The sequence below is a fragment of the Ictidomys tridecemlineatus genome, chromosome 2 (assembly GCF_052094955.1).
Source record: "Ictidomys tridecemlineatus isolate mIctTri1 chromosome 2, mIctTri1.hap1, whole genome shotgun sequence".
NCBI lineage: Eukaryota > Metazoa > Chordata > Mammalia > Rodentia > Sciuridae > Ictidomys > Ictidomys tridecemlineatus.
Window position 1 is genome coordinate 163,561,977 of NC_135478.1, and position 17,746 is coordinate 163,579,722.

General features: G+C 34.1%; 1 long non-coding RNA gene across 1 annotated transcript in view; it reads right to left on the reverse strand.

Moving 5' to 3' along the window:
• LOC144375389 (uncharacterized) overlaps positions 1-15,500 on the reverse strand; it is a 110,998-nt gene extending 95,498 nt beyond the window's left edge. Inside the window, exon 1 of the long non-coding RNA XR_013435125.1 lies at positions 14,994-15,500. This is a non-coding gene — a long non-coding RNA (uncharacterized LOC144375389). The remainder of the gene's footprint in view (positions 1-14,993) is intronic.
• Between the last annotated feature and the right edge of the window lie 2,246 nt (positions 15,501-17,746).

Here is a 17,746-nt window from a genome sequence, read left to right on the forward strand (position 1 = left end):
AATAAATGCTTACTAAAAGAATTCATGATTAAAACAATACAAATAAAGCTAATAATGAAGCATAAAGAGCTACACAATACTTTAAGCAAGTCCTCTTGTTTCAAAATAGAAATATAGAAAGATTGCTTCAAAGAATATAATCTAAATTCCATATTAACTGTTTATTAAATATCTTAATAATGTTAGATTTCATTTTAAGTTTCTTCTAGAATGTTTTTTCACCTTTTTCAAAAACTTCTCCATGGGTCTGACAAATCTTTACCACTATTGACTGTTTTTTCCCCTTTCTGTCATTCTTCTTTACCTGTAGATCTCAAATATTCATAACCAAGGATAATTTTGATACATATGGCTTAAAAAAAACAAAGGGCACTATATGATAAAAGTTGTGATTTTTATATTTCCCTGTAAGATTGATACACATAAAACACAATGTTGAACATTTTTAAAGATTTAGATAAATGTTTACATCCTTTATTAGGAAAAAAATGAGACATTTCTGCTTCAGAAAAAAAATAGGAAGTAGGCATTTCTGACTTGAAGAGTACAGTGAACCTTGAATACCAAATTCAGAATGGATGCATCCAGGGATAAAAGAATCAGAAATGTGATGTTTGTCCCAGGTGACATGGCAAACTCTGTGATTGAACATAGCTGTTGGGTCAGGTTTGCCAAAATCCACTTGATATCAAGCATACTATAATAAAGAAGAGTTTTAAAGAATTGTATCATTCCAGAAAGATGACAGGAATCTAGAGAAAATAAAAGTGTAATTTAAGGAAGAAATATGGTCACAATGCTTTAGTATCTTTGTAGCACCATAATCTTGAGGACAAACTTCATGACATTCAAGCAGGATCAAGAAGACTTAGCAATCTGTATCCTCTACTTAGCATCTGGGTTTTGAGGAGGTAGTCACAGGTGTTACTCACTGACATTTTCAACACCATCAGCAATACAGAATGCACATCTCTCAGCAACTTCACTCAGTATCACTGATAACTTCATAATAGTGCAACTTTTTTCTTCATTAAGGAGGAGACCATTTCAGTGCATAATTAAAACAGAACTATTCTATGTTTAGAAAAGCAAATGTTACTCACCCCTGACTATTTGTGAGTCATCCCTCTGTCTCTTTCTTCCACTGTATTTTTTTTATTCGTTGTCTCCTTTTTTTGCTTTCTCTCATTTAAAAAAAATAATTACCGTTGATCATCTTCTACATGGTATATAATGTCCTATGAACTAAATGATTGAACAAACATCTGTCTACCTAGAACTGAATTTTAGAAGATGAAAATTCATAAAAATAGTTGAATGGAATTATATTATTCCAGATGGAAAATTCTATGATTAAATCTAAATCTGGATAAAGGGGGCAGACAGTAATCTTGGTGATGGAAGGCAGAGGCTATTTTATATATGGTGGTTAGAAAAGGCATGTATGACAAGATGACATTTGAGCCATAGCAAAGGGAATTGATGGAGGGTAAAAGTCTGAAGCATGGGGAACAACAGGTGCAGTGGCCTCAGGCAAGAGATGCTTAGCTTATTCAGTGTTCAAACACGGTAAGGATTTGTGAGAATGACATTGGAAAGGAGAATTGAGAGGTGGTACTGTAGGTCTGAAAATATGATAAACTTTGAATTGTCCCCACAATGAAGAAGAACATTAGCAAGTTTTAAGCAAGGAAGTGTTAGGATCTGATTGTACTGAAAATGATCCTTCTAGCCTCTGAGTAGCAGGCAGACAGCTCAGCCCACAGTGCATCACAGATGAGTATAGAGAGAAAGGCCCTTTCCTAGTGTCAGGGAAGAGAACTTGTAGTGGATGTAATAAAGGAAAACCCAAACTCTTATTCCATACTATTTTACATTTGGCTTTATCCTTGAAAGAAATGCTTCCTCTATTAAGAAAGGTAAAGATCTTGGATTTTTGCTGAGGTTCTTGTGCAAGAGTAGAAATCCCAGGTGGGCATCTGCTTTCCCAAGTGCCTGAAAAAGCTGCTTTACTGGGGTTAGCAAGGCTGTGTGTGTTATGCTGTTCTTTGTTCTCTCACCCTCATCTTGCATTCTCTCTCCTGTTCTTCCCCTGTGTATCTGCTTTCTGCTTAACCCCTTGTCCTCATGGCACTCTCCAGTCTGGATACAATTTGGGGAGGAGGGCAGAATAGCCACCAGGAAAGGATGAGCCAATTGCAGAACCTCCATCTCTGATTTAGAAGACTCTTAATTGGTGCTAGCAGACATGTGGCTCCATAGTTTTCACTGTATGAGAAATATAAATATTGATTTGCTCAATCTACTAAGTGCAAATAGAGTTCTCAGCAAATAAGTCCTTTTAAATAAAAGTTTAAAAACCTTTAATATCTGATCAAAAAAGGAGTATTTTTTTTATACTTTCACTATGTGCTGATTACTTGCTGGACTTCTCAAAGTCCAGACTCAACATTTTGTGGAGATCTTTTTTCTTTTCTATTTATGGTTTTTGTTTTAATCTGTAAGACATAGCAAATATATAGCACTGAAGACATATGGAAAAGGATGCAGCATAGCAAAGTCAGAGGAAGGTTATTCATTAAAAGGGGTCCTGAAATATTAGCAGACTTCTTTGCCCTCCCAACACGTTTCATAGGATGCTCTTTTCACGTCAGCTCTGAGGATGACAGAAGGTTCCCAAGTGTTCTCATTATGGAGATCCCTTAGAATGACCGGGTCAGGTGCCATATCCTAAAGTGCTGAATGCCCCACCCAAGGCTACCAATCACATTCTGCCCAAAATACATGCTAACAAATGATATATTCTGCCTAGAACAATTTAGGTTCATGGTTAGAGAACAACATTAATCTTCACTTCATACATTCCACAGCACACTCAAATAGCTCTGGAAAAAAAAGTACAAGATCATTCCAGATTAGTTGAAAAGAACCCCTGGTATGAATACTAACTATAATATTGGGCATATATTTTAGTAGATGTTTTTCATCAAATTAAAAAAATTTCTATCTACTTCCATTTTTTTATATATTTTGTTATAGGCATATAATTCATCAAATGCTTTTCTATAGTTTTAGATAGATCTGATGCTATATTCTCATTCTCTCTCTCTCTCTCTCTCTCTCTCTCTCTCTCTCTCTCTCTCTCTCTCTCTCTCTCTCATCTCTCGACAGAAATTGAACCCAGGAGCACGTAACCACTGAGCCACATCCCATCCCTTTATAATTTTTTTTTTTTTGTGACAAGTTCTCACTAAGTTGCCTTATGACCTTGCTAAATTGCTGAGACTGGCTTTGAATTTGCAATCCTTCTGCCTCAGCCTCCTAAACCACTGAGATTATAGGCTTGCACACATGCCTAGCTGTATTTTCTTTCATCTAGTGTTACAGAGAATCGTATTGGTACCAATCACAATAATACTTTCCAAGTTGAACTGACTTTGCTTTGCTAGGATAGTGGCCCCTATTTTGGCAGAATAATTATTTTATCCATAATGGTGTCAGTTTCAAACATTTAACTTGTCAATTTGATATCAATAAATGAGATTAAATGTACCATTTTCCTTTTTATTAACTTGTTTCATTTGAGAATCAAAATTATACCAACCTTATGAAAGAGTTGTGAGACTTCCTTCAACTATATATTCTTTAACAAAGCTTAAAGATTTTCCTAAATCCTACTTTTCTTCCCTATAAAATAAGATCTTGGTGTTCTTTAATTTATTTCTTAAGTATTATTATCTAAAGTTTTAGTTCATCATACTTAAAAATATTAGATTTTTGTTATATAAAATATAGAAGTAGAAAATATAGTAATAAAGTAATAACAAAGATATTATCATGACTGAATCAACTATCTTTATAAAAATGCACTCTAAAAATCAAACCCTCATATTTAAGTTTTATAGGGATTAAAATTATCCCAGGTCAATCCACACTTTAGGTTTATTAAAGATGCCTCATGATGGTTGCTTTATTTTCTTGGCAAATTTTACAAAATTTCACAAGAGCCAAAACAGCAAGATAGAGAAATGTTTGGCAGGCTGGTGTTGTAACTTCCCAGTCTGAAATCTAATGTACATTTGGTTATGTCAATAAATACAAAGACAGATTATTAATGTATAAGCAATTTTCATATAAACTACTATAAAAATACAAAGAAACTAACCCAAATTTGTGATGCCATTCCAGCAGTAAAAATTCAATATTTTCTTTTTTATTGGAAACAGAATAGTTATGACTATGTTTTCAAAGTCAATACTAAAGGAAAACTAGTGAATAAATCAATGCAGCTCAGTTTGTGTTCTCACAAATCACTGAATTAAAATGCTATGATTTCCTCCATCAGAATTCACAGAAAATAGAAACTAATTTCATCAGAAACATTTATAGATCTATCTGGCTAACTTATTTAATAGTGAAAACTGGTTTATACCTCAACAATTAGCATAGAAGAAATATAAATTTTGGGATCATTAAACAAATGACAGCATTCAGAAGTAACAAGTATTGACTTACTTCCAGGTAGCAATCACAGGCTGATAAGCAATATACTAAGTGGTTGTACCAACAGTTTGCTACTACCCATTCACGGTGGCATGATGAAGTGATAACAAGCTAAATTATGCTTTGATCTGGCAAGACAAAGCCTCATTTATCCAACACACATCTATCCAAAGTTCTAATTACTCAAAATGCAGTTTTCTAAGCCACAAAATTCTGGCCTATAATTTATTAGATATTGACACTAGGCAAATTGTTTAACTTGTCTGTGAGTTTCTTCAACTATAAAATGCAGATAATGACAGAACCTCTTCATATTCCTTATGAGGAACAAATAAGGAAATATAATTAAGGTGCTGAGACTAGTTAGTGCCTGATACACAGCTAAGGGCTATGGAAGTGCTACCCTATCATGATCTGTTGCTTTATGTAATATGGATAAAATTATTTAGGGCAGTATCACTACCTGAAAAGACATTTTATGGGAAATATGAGGGGAAGGGGATACTCAGGTCAGGTATTATTACCTGGAAATTATGCAAGAAGAAATACTTGTGAAGGTCACAGACTGGAGACAAAGATCTACTAAACAACTGAGATTTACTAATAAAATCATGGAAAGCTTCTCCTTCCACATATTTTACAACCAATGGAAATAGGCTCCAGTGTAATTACCATGCTTTACAGCTGAAAGAGCAGCAAAATGCAAACAATTTCTGAGGAGAACTCAGAAAAGCCCAAAGTCAAGAAAAGAGACAAAAACGAGGATTCCAGAGACACTTGGAATCAATGTTACATGTCTCTAGCAATCACAGAAATGCAAATCAAAACTGCTTTAAGATTTCATCTCACTCCAGTCAGAATGGCAATTATCAAGAATACAATAAGTATAGGTGAGGATGTGGGGGAAAAGGTACTCTCATACATTCCTGGTGGGACTGCATATTGGTGCAATCACTCTGGAAAGCAATATGGAGATTCCTCAGAAAACTTGGGATGGAACCACCATTTGACCCAGCTATCCCACTCCTATGTTTATATCCAAGGGACTTAAAATTAGCATACTACAGTGACACAGCCACATCAATGTTTACAGCAGCTCAATTTACAATAGCTAAACTATGGAAACAATCTAGATGCCCCTCAACAGATGAGTGGATAAAGAAAATGTGGTGTATATACACAGTGGCATATTACTCAGCCTTAAAGAAGAATAAAATTATGACATTTGGAGGTAAATGGATGGGGCTGGACAATATCATGCTAAGTGAAATAAGGATGTTTCCAAAGATGATTGGCACATGGGACAGCAAACTAACTGGGAAGGCTCTCCCTGAATGTGAGTTGTTCAGTCCAATAGGCTGGAGCACTGGTTGGAAAGAAGCCTACACTGCTGCCACAAGATTTATTCCTCTTGATCAGGTGCTTTGATTGCTACTGAAATCATCTGTGGACATTGGACTCCAGTTTCTTCACTCTTCCAAAGGGGCCTCTGACCTATGATTCTAGGGGGGTTCCAGGACCTCAGTCCTCTAGGGAGGTCATCCTTAGTTTTTCATCTCCAGCTCCATGGACTGAGCAGCTACTAGTTTTTCCAACTCTGTGGCCCACAGATAGTCGTTGTGGGACTATCCATCTTCATATCTGATAAGTCAAGCTAATAAATCCTCTTTTTACAATCATGCACCTGTATATATCCTGTTGGTTCTGTTCCTGTAGAGAACCCTATCTAATACAACAATAATTCAAGTGTAACAATTAAATGACATAGATTCTCAGAACTGATTTAAAAAACTCAAATATTTTCTATCTAAAATAAACCCATTTATTCAAACATAAATATTCTTTTAGGATCAATGTAAAGGAATAAATAGGATATATGATCCTTCAAAAGTGTGGAGAGCACCATCAGACCAAACAAACTTAAGACTAAATAAAATTATCAGGGGTAAAATAAGGTATTGTATAATGATAAGCAGATCAATTTTCCAAGAAGGCACAATCATCCTAAAGTGGGACATACCTACAAATAGAGCATCAAAATGTCTGAGGCAAAAGCTAACAGAAATAAGAGAAGAAATAGGCAAAACCAACATCAAAGCTGGAGTGTATTAAAATATACTCTTTGTTATTGATAATTGTCAATTATAGAATACTTTCTTCAACAACAGCTAAATAATTGTCCTTCTTAAATTCACAGAACATTAAGCAAGATAAAACGTATTTTGGAACATAAAATGAATCTTACCAAATTTAGTCAAATAAAAATCACAAAAAGTATGTTCTCCAAAACAATGGAATTAAGCTAGAAATCAGTAATAGAAAATTAGCAGGAAAATCACCAAATATTTGGAATTAAATGACACACTTTTAAATAGATGAGTCAAATAAGATGTCTCAAGAAGAATTAAAACATTTTGAGCTAATGAATATATAGCTCACAGAAATCACTACCATGCTATAAAAAGTGTTATACCTAAAGACAAATGTATAACATTCAATAATCAAAAGATCTGAAATCAATGACCTGAATTATCACCTAAGATTACTAGAAAATGATTTATTATGATCATTTTAACTCTAAAGCAAGCAGAGGAAAAAATAATTAAAATCAGAACAATAAGTAACAAAACTAACAGCAAGAAAATGATAGAGAAAATCAGCAAAATAAAAACAGTTCTTTAAAAAGAATCCTCAAGTGTATATATACATCTATCAAGCTAAATATTGAAATAAAGAGGAGCTACAATTACTATAAAGAAAAATTAAGAAGAGACCATTATGACTGATCCCATGGACATTAAAATTATAGTAAAGGCATTTATACACAATGGAATATTACTCAGCATTAAAAAATAACAAAATCATAGCATTTGCAGGGAAATGGATGGCACTAGAGCAGATTATGCTAAGCGAAGTTAGCCAATTCCTAAAAAACAAATGTTGAATGTCTTCTCTGATATAAGGGAGGTGACTCAAAACAGAGTAGGAAGGAAGAGCATGAGAAGAAGATTACCATGAAACAAGGAAAAGAGGAGGAAGGAAAAAGGAGGGAGAAGGGGAATTGCACGGAAGACGGAAGGAGACCCTCATGGGTTCACAAAATACATATACGATGGTGTGAGAGGGAAGGGAAGAAAAAAAAGAGAGAGATAAGTGTCACAGTAGAATGGGTACAGAATACTGATGTGAGGGGAGGGGAAGAGATGGGGGAAAGGGAGGGCAGCAGAATACAACTGACACTAGGATTGCTGTATGTATACACATGGATGTATAACCAATGTGATCCTGCAATCTGTACATGTGGAAAAATGAGAATTCGTACCCTATTTGAGTAAAATGTATGATATGTCAAGATCATTGTATTGTCTTGAGCAACTTATAAAAAAATAAATAAAATAAAATAAAATTATATTAAAGGAAAAATATGAAAAGTCCTAGGTCTACGAATTTGATATTTTAGATAAAATAGAGTAATTCCTTGGAAGAAACAAATTTCCAAATGCATTCCAGAAACAAATTACCTGAATAATACTATGATTAAAAAATTACAACAATGAGTAGCCTTTTAAAAAAATGATAAATCACTGGAAAGATATTATTTGATTGGTGAATTCTAGCTAGCAAGGAAAAATAATACCAATTTTCTAAAATCTTTCCAGAGAAAGATTCAGAGCAAACATTTTCTAACTTATCCTTTGAGAACAGTGTTACTCCAATATAAAATAATCAAATAAACAACAAAAAAAAGGAAAACTATAGAGAAATCTCTCTCATGAACATAAATACCAAAAAAAAAACCTCAACAAAATCAACTAATTGGGTTAAACAGTGTACAAAAAGAATGTCATGACCAAATAAAATTCATATCCCATAAGCAAGTCTTGTTCAGTATTTGAGAATCAATTACCATGGTGAATATAAACAGAAAGATCATATGATTCTGACAACTGATTAGAAAAGCACTTAACAAAATCTAACACTATGAAAGGTAAAAGGGATCTCTTCCATTTGATGAAGAGCATCTGTGTAAAACCTATAGGGAACAGCAAACTAAATCACGAGAAACTGGTCACTTTTCCCTGTAGATCAGGGAAAAGGCAATGATATTCTATCCACTCCTATTAGGCATTATACTAGAAGTGAATAACACAATGAGAAAAAAAAATGAGTACAACTATAAGAAAAATAAATAAAATATGTACAAATTGGAAAAGAAAACAAAAAGTCTCTATTTCTACATGATTGTCTAATACAGAATCACACAGAACTGATAAAAAAATATTCTGCAACTAAAAATCAAGAATATCAAAGGTAAGCATACAAAGATTATATACAAAATTAATTTCTTTCCTATAAACCAGACATAAACAATTGAATTTAAAGTTTTTCAAAAATATCACTAGAATAGCAACTTAAAAAAAGAAATTATTTAGTATAAGTCTACCAAAATATATGCAAGATCTATACAGAAAGTTTTAAAACACTTATGAAAAACAATGAATATCCAAATAAATGAGGAGTTAGCCTATGATTTTGGACTGAAATCTCAATATTTTAGCACATTAATTCTTGTGAAGTTAATCTATAAATTCAACACATTCCCAATTAAAACAGTCAACCCTCTATATTAATGGTTTCCACTCATCTATGAATTTAAGTACATGTGCGTTAAAAATGTCAGGAAAAAACCTGCATCTATACTGAACATGTACATATTTTTTCTTGTCATTACTCCCTAAAGAAGATAGTATAACAACTGTCTACAAATTATTTGCAATGAGTTAGATTTTACAGGTAATCTAGCAATACTTTAAAGTGAACCAGAGGATTTGCTAGGCTTCATGCAGATAGCATGCCATTTTATGCAAAGGCTTTGAGATCTGCATATTTTTATATCAGTGGGGAGGGATCTTGGAACCCATTCCTCAAGGGACAACTCTATAAGGAAGTTATTTTGTAAACAATGACAAATGAGTATTTAAATTTATATGAAAATACAAAGTTAGTCATTTAAATACAGTAGAACTTGCCCAGAATTGGATGGCTCACAATACCCAATTTTTAATAGTTACTACAAGGCTACAAAAATCAAGAGTGTGCAGCATTGGTAAAATAGTAGATTAATGGATTGTGGAAGTCAGAATTCTAATTTTTTTCAGCATGAATTCACACATGGGAAAAAGAATAAGGTGGAAATGATCTTTGTAGCAATAAATTAGAGTCTGAGACCACCGTATGAATTCATGTTTAAATTAATATCGATATAGATGATTGCACATGGAACTATTCATAGGTGGGTGTGTTTGTGTGTGTGTGTGTGTATAAACATACACATTGTTAGTATGCATACTTCCAAGCTCTGTTGACTGAGATAACAGAGAAGGAATGACAACCCATCTACTAAGAATATATTTTGCATTCACAACTCAGATTCTATACCATTCTCCATAAAAGAATCCATGGCTTCCTGAAGAAATGGATAATTCTAAAACTTGGAAGAAAAAAAAAGAAGATAATACTGGATCATCTTGAATAGACAGAAAAGAAAACACTCCATGAAAATGAGGATATTTGAGAGATTCAGCAATCCCTGAGGGAACTCTTAATCACCTGGGAAGCAGAGCAACAAGATAGATATTGGTAGTGCTGGATTGCAAACTCAAGTCTGGTATAAATACATAAGTTATGGATAAACTTGTGAGAACATACAAATGCCCTATGCAGATAATTCTAAATAATTTTTTGTAGTTCCTCTAATGAAGAGGTAGAACATTTCTCTGAATTTCTCAAATCTGTGCTCTGGATAGTGACTTTCTTTCAAAGAGTTTGGTATGGAAAATGAAGGAGAAATAGAGGGTAACATTACAGTTACTTCAAAAAATACTATCTCAAGCCTGGTGATTAGGATTATCAATAATTTTTATAATGTACCTTGTTATGATGTGGTGAGGACACGTTCCTTCTTAGCTTCCCCCATACTATATACAAAATACCTAGTAAGAAAACAATAGAATCTGGAAACAGGGAGAATCTGAGAAACTACCAATTACTGAGAAAGATTGAAAATATTAGTAGAGTCTGAAAACATTATTTGTCCATTTCTTCTTTCAGTTCTTACTTTTTGCTTTATTTTAAAGCTGTTATTGGCTGCCAACACATCTAGAGTTGCATGGCTTCTTGATGTACTAATTAATCCCTTTCTCATTATGAAATACCCATCTCTATCTCCAATAATACTCCTTATTCTGAAGTCTACCTGGTTTGATTTTACCCAGCTTTTCTCATTCTTAGAGTTTATATGATGAATATTTTCATTGTTAAACTTTTAACCTGTTTCCTTACATTTAAAATAGGTTTATTATCCCTAATATATTAAACCTGCATATTTTACAGTTGACATCTCTTTCATTTAGAACATGTAGTACATTTATATCTAATGCATTAATGACAAGTTTGGGTTTCTTTGTATTATCTTAGTATTTATTTTGTTTGTAATTTCTTATTGTTTTTTCCTCTTTTATATCTTAATAGATTTTAAAATTTATCTTACCCCCATGCTTAGCTGATTATCTATATTTTTTGTTGATTTAAGAAATTTTTTAGTGTTTAAAATATGCATTTATAATTTATCAGTTTGTCTTCAAATGATACTAACCCTCTTTTCATACAGTAATATTACAACAAATTTCTTCTATTTCCTTCATCATGTCCTTTGTGCTATTATGGATTTCATTTCTACTTGAGTTATAAGCTCCATAGTGTATTGTTTCTTTTTTTTACAGTAAATAGTCTTTCAAAGAAGTATTTTATATGACAAAAAATAGTTAAATGGTTTTTACATTTTTTTCTGGCTCTCTTCATTCATTTGTATAGACATAATTTCTGTTATCATTTCCCTTTATCTTAAATTCCTTTAACAACTCTCACAGTGAAAACCTACTGGCAATGAATTTTCTCCATTCTAGTGCATATGAAAAAGTATTTTTATTTCTATTCCTTCAACTCACAAAGTCTTCTGGGTCTTGGTGCACCTGCTCCCCTCCGTGGCTGAGAATGTTCTTTAGAACATGCCTGTCTGTTCCATAGAGCAGGATGATTAGGACTCACTTTGCTTTCTTCTCTTCACTTAAATCTAAGTCCTGAGCCACTAGTTGTAAAATATCTAAAAAGGTTTTTGTTTGTTTGTTAAATGTTTGTCTGAGTTTCTAGGTATTTTAGATGAGTGCAATAAATCTGGCCACAGTACCCCATCACAGATGAAAGTAGAATTCACTAATGCATATTAGATTTTAATGGTATTAGTGATGAAACAGAAAATTTAAATCTTAAAGATAATACACTAATTGAATTTATAGTGAAATAGCCATTTTGAATGGAAACATTTCCTTTATAAATCAAAGTTTTGCCCAGGACTGCTACATAAACATTATTTAGCAAGAAGTTTTCCCACAATGAAACCCTAGGCAAGATGCATATGGCTATGTGCCTTAACTTGGTTGAATTTCAACTCTGTAACTTTCTTCAATGATAAGTGGGCCACAATTCACTTTGGAAGAGAAAAACAATGAATAAATAATTGTAAGAATGCTGGTAAAAGCTTATAGCTACAGTTCTTCAGTTAGCACCTGCCCAAAAGTTGTTCCTTTGCAACTTTATATGTAGCTTTAACAAGGCTTCTTTATTCTTATCGCAGAGCAAGTTATATCACTTCAGGGACTAACTGTGGCACCTTATCTAACCACTAAACTTGTCTGTAGTTTTTCCCTTCTGCTCTCTGCCTTCTCCTTTCACCTGTGGGCAGAGCAGGAATTTGTGCAAAGGTAGATGACAACATAGAACCTTATAATTAGAGAGAAATATGTTTAAAACCCTGTTTTTTCCTCCAATTAAATTTCAAATTTCAGTCAGGTATTTAAGCTAATGTGGATCAGTCAATATTTTCTTTCTTCTCCTTATCTTATAAACAAAGCCACATATTCTAACAGATTCTTCCTCATTCTGCTTGCTTTTCCTGAAGCTATCGTCTAGAACATTGTTTTGAAGAGAAGGCAAGTTGTCTGTGTGTATTTCCTCTTCATGGCTCTATCCTCACATTCTGGGTAGTATTCAGTCCTGCTGGTTCCTCACATTATTCTAAAAATCATAATAAGGGACTTCATTTCCAACTGCAAAGGCAGTTTGGATTGTATTTATTCTAAGATATATTTATGATTTTGTGTTGTTTTGTTTGCTAAATAAAAAACTTTATTCTCTTATCCCTCAGTGAAATGATGAAATCTGTTCTTGTTGAATAAAACATGTATTAAAATAGATTCAATGAATTCATTTGACCCCATTTGATTATCTAATGTAATCTGGAGTTACCTTGACAAAAACTATGATCCTTTAAAAACAAAAAGACATCTTGGTTTAAAATAATTTCTGGATTACATATTCAATTAACTATTTTAGTAAAATAGTGATTCAATGAGAGTAAATTCTTCAGCTCAGTAAAATATTTTCCATGGCTTATGATTTCTTTTCTATTTGCTGACTAAGCATGTCACTGTTGTTTCAGTTTAGGATATAAATGCTTTCATGCAAAGTGTGCTGAAATTGCTCTATTTGAGGATTAGGCTAACACTAAAATTAGTTGGCTCTCTCCTTTGAAGCAAAGGTAAATACCTATCAAAAATGTTTTGAAATAATTTTAATGGTCATGTCATATTTATAAAAATCACTATGTCAAAATGTGCTACATAAGAGGCAAAGACAAATGAAATTCAGTAGACAGAAGCAATTTTTACTTTTAGAAAGAAAGAATATTAAAGAATATTAAATATATATCCACATACAATTTTAGCATAGATGGTGTTCATGGGATTTTTGTCAGTGTAAGGAAACCTGATTGAAACAAGAGAAAATACCCCTTTAAAATATCCAATATCCCAAAGGTAAGCAATTTGTCAATAAATATTTTAAAAATCTCCAAGCTTTGTCCTATTATTTTAATATTAAGACTTTTAAAATTATCTAGAGAATGAACATCATACAAGTCAAATTTAAATGTAAAAGTGACCAATCCCTGAACAAATTTTTGAACTCACCTCATATATCAAATGAATGTACAAGTATTGGAATTAATCCTCATAATTATTGTGCTAGTTATTATTACTGCCACAAGCATAGCCCTATTCTAAAGGAACTAACTCTCTTTGCAAGCTCACCCTGTGCCACTGACACCAGAAGATTTTTTTAAATACTATCCATGTAACCCTCTCATCCTCCCTGTGTGGTAGCTATTAATAACTCCACTGAGAGAAGAGAAAATTGCCTGACTTGCCCAAAGTCAAACATCTAGCATCAGCAGCTTTGAATTCAAATGAGACTGGTGTAACTTTAGAGTCAATAGGTATACAATATATTCATTTGCTCAAGAAATGAGAAATGTGAGGGTCAGCTTGTGTGATGAGAATCTAAGCAATTCACACTTCTGTTTCTCGATTAAGGAGAGAGAATTCTGACTCACTGCTCAATTTTGTCTCTTCATTGTTTAGAATCAAGGTGATGATCAAGGGAAAATTAAGAGGCATAAAAGTGACTTTGTCTTGTATAGTTTAGGTAGAAATCCATGGGGAAGGCTGGTGCCTGAGACTGAAGAGAGAAGAAAAATTTTATCTCAGATTGAGTAGAGGAAAAAAAATGTAGCTCACCTCTCTTGTTTACTCCACACATCCATTCATATACCACTCTACTCTGAACTGATTGCACCACTTTTCTGGGTGCTGAAATAGTCGTCTAGCTAGTTTCTAAAATTCACCTTTGTCTGCACTCCAATACATTCTTCATAGTACAGAGTGGTTCTTGAAAGGCACATCAATCCATGACATTTTGCTGACCAATGTCCTTCAAAAGACACTCATTCTTCTGGGATAAAAATATGAAATCTTTGATGTGGTCACATAGAACTTTCAGGGATTGACCCTTGCCTACCTGTCTGCATTCCAGTTGCACAAGCTCCATTATGTTATTCATTTACTCATCGGTCATCATGCTCCGTTCTGCCTCAGATCTCCTTGTCCTTTTTGACCATAGTATTTATCTGCCTTTCTCATCCATTTCCCAGAAACTTCAACATACTCTTTGTATAATTTTCTTAAAAATGCTTTTACAAACACCCTAAACTAAGCTAGATATCCCCTGCCGTATGCTCTCCTACATCCCAAACCTGTTCTTCATTGTAATCTTGCCAATTGTAGTAATATAATAAATTGTGTAATGTATAGTTAGGCTATAGGTCACACTGGATGACCACTACATCTCAACTTGTCTCTTCAGTTAATATTTGAGTTTCATGAAGGCAAGAGCCACATTTTCATCATGCTGGCTATATCCCCAGTGCTTTACAGAGAGTGGGAAACCAGTACACATTTGTCAAAATGAAAATAAACTCCCATTGTGCTCTACCAACAACAGATTATCCTCTCCAGTCCACAGCAAAATCCACTTACTGTCGATTTGTAGCCCTCCTTTTCAATCAAGAACATCTGCTTTCACAGGTTTCATGGATTTCTTTCTTGTTCCTCGCATTCTATTCAAGACCACATTTCCTGTAAGTTCCTCTAAGGATATCTGAAAAATCATGAATGTCTGACCTACAAAGTGAACAGAGAGGGGTTCTCATTAGTGCCCTGGACGCTCCACTCCTAGTTAATTGGAAAGTCTATTCCTAGCAGCACTGCTCAAAACTCATTCCTCCACTGTGGGATATTCAAAGACATATTTAAACCACCCACTGGGAACACTTAAAGAAACCTGTTCCTTGTCTACTTGGGATTAGGAGTTGCTGAAGTTTCTGAAGTATGGTAGCATTTGTAAAATTAGTTCACATCTCTTAAGAGTTTTTTGTTTGTTTGTTTGGCGTTTTTCTAAAGATGGGGAGTACAGAAACCTGCAGAAAGTATCTCTGGTCCAATAATACATGGAATTCTTACAGATTATCCCTTCCCTGGACAATGACATGCATCAGAATTATCTATTTGTTTCTTTGCTAGAACCTGTATATCCCTTACTTATCTGTTCTTGTTGGAATTCAATTGTAGTTTCTCACAAGATGCTAACTTCATGATCCTTCCTTTATTAAATTGTACTGTAGGTTACAGGCCCACTTTGTATCTGATGTCCCCATCCCAGAGCAGGTTCCTCACCTTCAGACACCACATCTCTAGAAATGAAAGTCAGACAACATTAATTTATATGCTACCTCCACAAAGCACTGATCCTAGAGTTACATTATGAATACCTTAATAGTGCTTAGGTAAAGTCAAAGAAGATAGGCTTGAGTGCATATGAAGAATGGAAATAGAAAAAAAGAATGAAGCCCTGCATAAATTGCTGCACACCCAGAATTGAAACAAAGGATTTTCCTAGTTATCAATGATCTAAGTGACAAGAACTTCATCCCAAAAGTAAGAAAGCATGAACTTATTCATAAGTGATATTATGATGAGGCAAAAAAGGAATTAGAAGACAATGGTTACTTGATGAAATAGTTTGTTTAAAGAACCCAAGGCACAGCAAAAGGCTACATTGGGGAGAGTTGCCTTTGGAACACAGTGTTTGCTTGGAAAAGTGGCACGTTACACAGGAAGTGATGGGGTTGGTACTGAAGGAGTCATAAGCAGCTCCTTGGAGAACATACAATTTATGAAAATGTTGTATTCTGCAAGTGTCTCCTATCCCCATTCTTTACTAATAGTTTAAAATGATGAGGATTCTAGGGATTTTACAAAAATAATTTTTCTCAAGAAGTGTAAGGATTAAAAAGAATAGACTAGCTTGTTTGATAACTGTTAAAATTTCTTAAAATTGAAAAGGCTATAATTGCTACTATTATATGGCTCTATTTCTCTTCAGTAACATCCAGGCTATTGAAAGAAGATTCTACAGTAGGGGAGAGGAATTGTTTTTTTGTCTTAATGGGGAGAACATAGTAGATTCTTTGTTATTAATTCAGGGTTTTTTTTTCTATTATTTCTATATCCTGTAGGCGCACAACTGTCAGTTTTGTTTAATATTATACATGCCTTATAGGCAAGGGGAGTGCCAGGATGACTAAAATAACTGGATTAAATTTTAAAGAAGCCAGAGACAATAACTTACTTATCAAAAAATAGTATAAAATGGCTTCTTAAAAGCAAATAAAACATTAAATTATACCATTTGACAAGTTTATTGCTTTCACTGATCCCTTTCCAACACCCGTCAATTACCTCTTTCCCACACATTAGTTTTCTTATGATTGGTTTGGCTTGTGGTAAAACCCATTAAACATTATTGCAAACTCACCTATCTAGTGCTAGGACTGGAGCTCAGCTACAGGATCAGGTTATGTCAAGGTTTATTTAATTTTGATGTGTGAGTCAAAGAATTAAATATGAGAGAACTAATGGTAAAATCCAGGTTGTATTCTACAAGGTCCTAGTTGACGTCCCTAAGTGTGTGCCATCTCAAGCGTCTGTGTGCAGACAGGATAGCGGAGAAGATGAAAGATAAGCTTAAGATATTTTCTGGTTGAATTTTTTAAAATTAATAGTTGAGAATATTTAAGAGGGAAGACTAGAGGAAGGCTGCATTCCTACATGCTCTGTGCTTTAGAATTCAAGCAGTAGAATGACTGCTCCTCAGTGACGTGGATGAATTTTACTAAAATTCAATATTGGGCATTCTTAGAGACTCAGAAATTTGGGTACATTAAACAAAGCAGAAGAGTACAGTAGAACTGAGCCAATTAGGACAGTGGTAGCTGTACTGGTGCTGGTTCACCACACAAAGAGGGAGAACACAGATAGAACACAGATTTGATACATATATTAAATAAATTTTAAAAAAGACCAGAAAAGAGGACTGAACTTAGCTAGTCCAAAGGCTGTACTGTGCAGTGTGCATGAAAAGTGGTCTCTGTTTCCCAAATGGCTGCAGAGAACTGAGGCAACAGGCATTTTGTGGTGGCCACACTGCACCTGCTGTCGCAGGAGCCAGGATGTCATAGTAGACTCTGCCACACTACCCCAGCAATCACCTGCCATGTGGCCCAGGGTATATCTAGCAGAACGGGAGTGGAACAGGCACAGAGAAGGTTGTACCCAGGAAAATTTAAGTTGAAAAATACAGTGGAGCCCAACTCACATCTCCTTTGAGTGTGATGGCACATGTGACCAGCTGAAATGGATCAGGAATCTGAATAGGCCGGTGTGAATACTCT